The following is an 8461-nucleotide window of genomic DNA, read 5'->3' as shown; positions in this document are numbered from 1 at the left end:
AAGTTTTAAAACGATACCGCGTGATTTCTCATCTCATTGGACATTTTCACCTGTGCACAAAGTGAAGTTTTGTTCATGATGTTAACGTTGTGCAGCAAGGCCTAAGATGTGAAAATGGAGAGGACAGGATGTACTCTACTCCCTAGTTGGCTATTACATGAGATCCTGACTCAGTGACCTGGCAACTTGAGTGAGCAAAGCATGTGTCTGTCTACTGTTTTCATTCACTGTTTTCAACTTACTGCATGCTCTGCTGAACTGCAGTCTCTTTCACCCTGAAGAAATCGTAATACTGCCAGTGATGTGCATCCCCCAAAAAGCACAGCTGTCACGTAGGCTGGAGTGACATCCGTCTTGATGCAGGTGTCACTCAACAGCCTGAATTCCTATATGAGGTGCTATGTGTTGTCATTTTCCTACGTGATCCCTGTCACACCCACTCCTCCTCTCCTGTCTAAAATGAATATCTCATTGCATCTAGTCTCAAACGTGGCTCGGGCATACACCAATCTCTAACATGTAAGACTGAAGCTAAGTCCACAAACAAAAATGTAGTGGTAAGCCCGCCTAATGCAAATCCAGGCTTTTCATTGGTGAGAGACATGTGGCCTCCTTGCAGCATTTAGCGCCTTTGTTATCATCGGATACTCGAGGTCTCATTCATAAAACCTAACTTCAGGCTGTTGAGGGAAGTCCCTCAGAAAGGAGTCAGTCTGGGCTAGAAATGTCACCTCCTTCTGGTTCACTGAGAGAAAAGGACACATTGTGCAATATGAAGCATCTCAGCAAGACCTTTATAAACACTGCTGAAGCTGGGCCAACGTGGGTGAGTAAATACAGCAAGGTCACAGCACACATCTACCACAGTCAGGAAAAGGAGCAGTGGTCTGCTCTCCCATACCTTCTTTGCTCCGGTTGCTAGTGAAGTCTCCTCCATGGGGCAATCGGATGAAGTCAGATGGACCATCTCTCTTTGAGTAAATGGCACTTGCTGATGGGACTCTGGTGAAGAATAGCTCAAGGCCTGCTGTCCTTGCAAAACAAAGTATTTGGAGGTCTCCCTGCTACTCCCAAACCAGTTCATGTCTCTGCTTTGTTCTTGCCTTCCTCGGTACTGCCAGTTAATCACACAGTGTGTTTGCCTTCCTCTTCCTTGTAACTCAAATTGCGTTTTGGTTTAAATTGAATATATAGTTATTTTTCTTTCTTGTTTCTCTCAGTCCCTCGTGTCCCTGTTTCTGCGTTAGAGAAGCTCCGTGGCAGCCACGGGAGGGCAGTAAGTCTATATGGAGAAGTACCAGCCATTTTAAAGTACTCTGCTGTGTGCCCCTTTTTTTTTCAGTGAGGCTAAAGGCCCTGGAGTCTCCCTCATGGCAGGAAGAAAGCAGGCACCCCAGCACAGCGGCAGTTTTGGCACAGCAAGGGAGAGGCTTTGAGTGAGAGTGAGCTTACACTGTACCAGAATCCATTTAAAACCATCTGGTTTCAATGGGATGCCATGTTCAGCACTGCAGCTCTGGGTGAGGTGCTGCTGTTACATTACACACTCAATTTTGTTCGGGTCACCCTGTATTTTTTTAAAAAAGCATTCAGCCCTAGTTTCAGTCCTATAAGCCCCAAGCCTAAGTCAGGGGCTCCTCGAGACATCGCTAAATTAGATTTTCTTCTGAGTACCTTCAAGAAGAAAAGGAATAATTATACTTACTGCTTTGTCATTCCGCTTCTCATTTGCAGTCTCCTGTTCTGGCCCAGCAGGTCTTGCTAATCTGGGGGGAAAAAAGAGCACACTGCTGTCATTCCAGCTTTTGGCACTGGGGAATCTAGGGTCTACCCAGATCATGTTGTCTGTGTCCTCAGGAGGACCAGGGGCTATCTAGATTTCTTGAACTCAGTTGTTTTATAAGAAAACAGCCTGGACAAATGTGGTATCTTTGCCAGAACTTCTCCTACCACACTATTCATACGCCCCCTAACACACTGTTGCATCCCTCCTTGAATTTATCCTTGCTTCCCCTGCCCCAAGTAAGGTAAAGTGATGTGAGCTGTTCCCATTCTACAAATGGGAAACAGAGCAAGAGTAGGAGAGCAAATGCTGGGTTTAAGCTTGGTTACGTAAGAACGATCTGTCCACATCAGATCAGGGCATCAAACATGATCGCACAAGTCACTGTCATTTCTTTTATATCTTCCCTTTGCTGCAGGTTTGCTATTACCAATCTTTTCACACTCTAAATTCAAGACATTTGCCCTGAGCACTCAAGGAGTTAAGTGAATATGAACTGCTATCTTCTCCTTCATGCAACACATTTGTTTGACAGATGTCCAAGAGCACAATTTGGGAGGTGTCAGTGCTCAGCACTATTTATGGCTCAGTATTAAAAAGATATAAATAAACAGAGACTTTGAAGTGAAACTAGCTAAACTCCTTGATACAGAAACCTGAGACACAGGTACAGGGCCAAGTAGTTGGAGTGGAAGTTTTCCAAAACTGGGAACTGTTTGAGTCCTATCAAATGCAGCCTGAACTAACTGACAGCTCCCAAGGACAACTCAGGATTAGGTCTGCGCAGAAATGGTGTGAAGCGTGGCACTCCCGAACTGCCTTGCAGGGCCTGAAGAATCAGAAGGGGGCAGAGCAGGAAAAGCATTAGGCCTATTTTCTCCTATATCATTGGTTTCTATGATTTCAGGGAGACCTTGCTCACCCCAGTATAAAATGTGAGTAAGTTCACAGCTAACTTGCATTTAAGCAGACTAGGAACAATGTAAAGAGTGTGAGAGCAAGTGTGGAAAACTGATCCAACCTTTTAACTTAGGCCGTGCCATCTTCAATCTTTACGAAGCTAAATATAAACAATTACAATTCTCCCTGACTTGGCAGAGCTGCATCTATTTATGAAAGAACCTGAGTCTTCCTTCAAAACTGGTGTAAGACAAGCAAGATCCCTGGAGCTGAAGATAGGTATTCAAGATTATTTTTAAAGTCACCTATCCACAGCTTTGATATACCAACAGATAGTTAGTAGCAATAAAATGCCAGTAGCATTAACAGAATTATTCAAAAAGGAACTTCTTACCCCTTCATCATGCCAGAAAAGACATGTCCTCTCTATAAGCCCCTACCAAATATGGCCTTTGTGATATTCTGGGAAGTTCAAATTTGAGCTATTTTTGTTCTCCAAATATTGTTCTAATAGTTAGTCTTCCAGAGTGTTATGTGCAGGTTTCAAGAGGCATGAAAACTGTTTGACTTTCTTCTTTAATGAGGAAAAAAATAAAATCTGATTTCTGTCCCTACATGATTTGAGTGGGTAAGCTAAGAACTGAAATGGCAAACACACTGAATGATTTCAGACGACTCATCATGCTGCTAATTCAGACTCTGGGTTGTGCAGAAAATGAATGGGAAATAGAAATCCAGCAAATGTGTTTGGCTATTGGGGCTCTGAGCTGTGGCTGGTCAGTGTAGGGAAGAATACAAGGCTAGAAAAAACAAAACATACCTGAGGCATGCCTTAGGCTTACAAAAGAGGAGGGGGGTGCTAGCTTCTCTAATCAGCCTTGTTATGGCAGTGCAGCTATAGCTTTAAAGACTTAAACAGAATGGGAAAATGAGGGCTAGCAGGGAACATAAAGCAATACCAAAGGCACTTAACATGGAAAAAGTTAGGTCGCCTTCTTTGCTACTATTGTGTGTGCGTGTGCTTTTTAGTGCAGTCATGAAACAGGAGTGCTACTGCAGAGAAGAACAGCGAGAACATCTGTCTTGCAGAAAAAGAACCATGTTTCCTATGTGTTGAAAGCAGGCCAGCAGTTAAACTGAAGCAACAGTTATTGAAGTCCATAGAGTGGATGGCACAGAAGGTAGTCGCTGTCCAGGCTTCATCATTAGATACGGTATTTAGTGGGATTGCTATAGGAAAGGGACATCTTTGTGCTCCCACCTTGAGCTCCTCCAGGCTAGAAATCTCAGAAGTGTCTGGGAGTTGAAGGGAGAGTGAACTTGCACTGCTGGTTCTTGGCACCGCTGTGCCTGAAGGCAAGCTCTTTTCCTTGTGCACAGCTACAGAGCATGTTGAAATGATTCCACTGTGCTTCCACTGAGGCTTTCCAAGCACTTCTTTAGGAGTCAGGCTTCAAGAGCATGACAGAGCAGAAGAATGCCATTAGCCCTATTTTACAGGGAGGAGTTGAATAATTTGCTTAGGGTCAAATGAAGGGCTTAACCTGGATGTCTGGACCATCTCTTGATCAGTCATTCCTTCCAGAGGCTTGTATTAACTGCTGGCATCTCCCTCGAAGCTGCTCTCAGATACGTGTCAGTCAGGATGTTCTGCCACCAATCGATCTCTCTCTCCAGGTATGCAGACACAGATGTAGATACCAGAGGTCAGATTAGGCAGTCCTTCTCAACTGACCTCAGGCACTGGATCGATACCCACAGCAAAGCAGAAAAAGGGTCAGTCAGCATCCAAAGGTAGCAATGATTCTGCCTTCCCCCTAGACTGACTGCTAGAAGTAAACTGTTGGGACTATCTGCAAATCACCTTCAGGTAAGTGGATGAGTTTGTCCATTTGCCACGCAGGCAACTCAGAAAAACCCTGCAGCTTTCCCTCCTGCACCTTGCTGTGTTTTGGAACAGCGAGGCAAGATGCCAGGAAGCCAGAACAAGGACTGGCTCTCAGGGCAGTGAAAGAAAACATGGTGTCTTGGGGACGATTCCAGGCTGGGGCAAGGTGGCTCCCTGCTCTCCAGCTATGTGACACATGGCAATGCTGTGCCAAAAGCTGGGGGCAATGGCTGAGTTTGGCAGCACACTTTACCACTAGCCAGCAGAGCAACCTGTGATGACTAGTGTTAATTCTTAGTTCCAGTAAAGTGTTCAGAAATAGCCGTTTCTCCCATATTCTCTGGCTCCAGCCCGTCTTCCTGTTTAGAACAACTCTGCACAAACTGTTGGAGATAGCCCTTCTGTCCTTCGTAAAAGGCGCTTTAGAGTGGCTAAATGCAGGCAAAGGACTGGCTTCTGTTTGCCTAGCTTCAAAATTAATTTGCTATGTTTACCCAGGGGGTGAATGGCTTCACTAGTTATCATTTGTAAAGTGAATCGTGGCTGGAAGCTACAAAGAACTGAGCCTTTCCACTGTGCCTGTGCAGGATCGATTGAGTTATGTGTAATCAATCAGGTGGCAAGCAGAGAGGGCAAAGCACTCACCAAACTGTGCAAGCAAATGCAATTTACAATGAGCAGAAACAACTGATGTGTCTAGCTCAGAGATAAAGAAGAATTACAGATTGAATAATGTTTAACCAAGTCTCTCAGACCTGAGGAGAAACAGAAATACCATATTCTTGAGGCACAGAGCTGCTCATCAGACTGCTGCACTCTTCAACTTCATCTCATCCAAAATGGCTTTGCTCAATACCCACAAAAAGCCCTGTTGTGCAACAGATTTTGAACAGGCCAGCATGATATTGTGAAAGTTTTACCACATTAATTGCTAAGGTGGCAGGGAAAAGGACTGTCCCACAAGCTATCCAAAGACAAGGGCTGGTATCACTTTCTTCCATTTAGTGCTTCTATCTGCAGCCTCTCCACCTGGCACTGTCCTTCTCTCATCGTACTCCACCCCCACAGGCTTGTTTCCAATTTTCCAAAGCACCCGGTGCCCACTAGGCAAAGTTTGGAGGGAGCAGTGGGTGGCACGAGGCGCAGCCGAGCGTGGCGTGGTGGCGTACGCGTGGTGTGCTGCACAGCTTTTTCTGGTGATCCTCTGTCAGTGATGAACATGTTTGTAGCTTGGGCTTGTTGTGGCTTGTTACCACCCCATCTAGAGAATAACACCAAGTTTTGTTTTCTTTCATAATCTAAAGAGAGAAAAAAATCCATGTACCTATATGTAAATTTCCAGTTTGTGAGAACATACTTGCAATGTTGCTGTTGGAGAGAAAATCTCCCTGTTGGAGAGAAAATCATGTTATCCAGCTTGCGGAGCGTGTGTGCGTGGTGGGCAGGACCAAACCCTGGTGAAAGATAACGAGGCTGTGATCTGCCTCACATCCCTGAGAAGAGAAATCCAGGCGGGGTACCCTCTAAAATGCCTGAAGAGTAGACTTGCTGCTTTTTCCCTAAATAATTATTAGAGATAACCCCACCCCAGATGTGCCCACCTCCTGTGAAGAGTTCAGTACTGTATAGTCAATGCCCTGGAGCTATATAGCACGAGTCACAAATACCCTCTCAAGAGCCACTGTGGTCTGTTCTGGATCGATAACAGCAGGAGACAAGAAATGCTCAAGTCTCAAGCTTTGCTACCAACGCTGGCCTCCCGGGCCTGTGTTGGTCTCTTCCCTGCAGACCCATGGAGATGAAAAATCTCCTCTTCGGTTTGACAACCTTCGCCTTTCCTTCCCCAAAGCCAGACAAGTGCAGCAGGTACAACCCTGGAGAGGCTGTGGCTCAGTGATAAGGCTCCCCTTGGAGCAGGTACACAGTCGCAGGTACACCTGTTCTAGCATGGCCTTATCCATGGGCCACAGTCCCTTCAGAGATGTACCTGCTCCAGCGTGGCCTTACCCACAGCCACAGTTCCTTCAGGAGCGACCCTGCTCCAACATGGCGCAGTTTTGCTTTACCTATTAAACTGTTTTTATCTCAGCCTACGAGTTTTCTTACTTTTACTCTTCCGATTCTCTCCCCCATCCCACTGCGAGGGGAGTCAGTGAGTGGCTGTGTGGGGCTTAGTTGCTGGCTGGGGTTAAACCATGACAGGCCCCTCTCTGGGAGACACGGAAGGGGCGAGTGGTGTGAGGAGGGGCACGGAGAGGCACCTGTGAAGGCAGCTTTCTCAGGACTGATAAACATAGGGGGCAAAGGGAAGGATTTTGTGTCTTCTTCCTCCTCCTTTTTTTCAACTAGCCCTTCAGCAGTCCTCTCCCCTCCACAGAACGTGATGGCCACCCCTGCCCACCTCCTCCCAGCCAGGCAGCTCAGGGCTGCCCTCCAGCAGCCCCGCTGGCGTTCCCTGCCCTCTCCAGCTGTATGGAGCAAGGCTGCTCGCTGAGCACCCCAGAAGGAAAACGGGAGTGGAAATCGTGAAATACCCATCCTGCTCCCTGCACTGTGTCTTCCTCTTGGACAGAAAACATTTGTCTGGGGAACTGCCACACTGTCTCCTTCTGACAGCACTACATCATCTTAAAAATAAAGCGCTCACTGACCAACTGAAATGGAGCCTTGTCTCCGTCCCTCTGACTGCAAGGAAGGACAAGTGCAAAGAATGCCCGAGTGCTTTGGGATGAAAATACACGGTTCAGGAATCAGAGCAGTCCTAAGCGTTACAAAAATAGCTCATCATTTGGATCCTATGATGATACTGGACGTGCATCTACCACTGACTGAGTCAGAGAGATCTCATTTCGTTACAAGGCTGTTGCTCTCATTCTTGGCCATAAAGCCATGTAAATAACATATGGTACAAACAGCGTCACTGAAACCTGCCAAAGTTTTGAAATACCTACAAGTTAACTACTAAAACCAAGCCACCTGTCTAGCGACTTCTACTTGAGCTGTTCCAGTTCATCATCCCTACGTTATTATAATATGTTGATGGAACACCATAAATCTACGTAGTCAGATAAGACGTTCCTCCTGCCCTGAAGAAATTAACCTCTAAAGAAGATGAGTGAACACAAGGCAAAACCCCTCAAGAGGTAGCTTACCTGAGCCTCAGCGGTTGCTTGGACTGAGGGAAACATTTCCAGAGCAGCTTTTGCGTTGTGGTTAGCTGTGTGCACGTGGGAGAAGGATGGTGACATATATTTTATTGTGGTTGGAGAAACAGCTTGGGCCTGTCCTATGCGAGAGGATTTCTGAGTGTTCTCTGAATAGCCTGGATACTCGTCAACGTAATGACATGACCAATAGCTGCTTAACTGAGACTCCATTAACTCTTTTTTTCTGCAGGTTGGTTGTCTGCCTGCTAATTTCCTGTTGCAATGGAGCCCTTCTTACTGCAGGGCCCAAAGAGCCTCCCAGGCTCTGGTTTTCTAAATTTTCTTGTTTGCAGAAGTTTAGCCACTCTGGCTTGTTGCTCTCTGAGTTCCTCTCTGGGAACTCGGCCCACTTTGTACGAGGCTCTAAAGAAGCCAGCTTTCACCAGGTTCTTCAAGGCAGTCAGCATCAGAACTGCCAGAGCTTTTCTTGGGTGTTCCCTGGCACCCAGTAAGCGGTGAGCTGCTAGGTGCTGAGCGAACAGACTCCTCTCAAAAAACAGCAAACAGGAGGTGGAAAGCAAGCCCACCCAAAGGCTGACAGTGACCCTGCTGGAAGTCACAAAGAGCCCCAGACTCGCTCTACCAGTGCTCTTCTTGCTACTTCTACCCCTGTCCCACAGCAGAGCTGTTTACGCACCTCATGAAATTGCATCATTAAGCCCTTCGTTATATAAGGATCAACAG

Source organism: Nyctibius grandis, chromosome 1 (genome assembly GCF_013368605.1).
Source record: "Nyctibius grandis isolate bNycGra1 chromosome 1, bNycGra1.pri, whole genome shotgun sequence".
Taxonomy (NCBI): domain Eukaryota; kingdom Metazoa; phylum Chordata; class Aves; order Nyctibiiformes; family Nyctibiidae; genus Nyctibius; species Nyctibius grandis.
Note: the sequence above shows the minus strand (reverse complement) of the source record.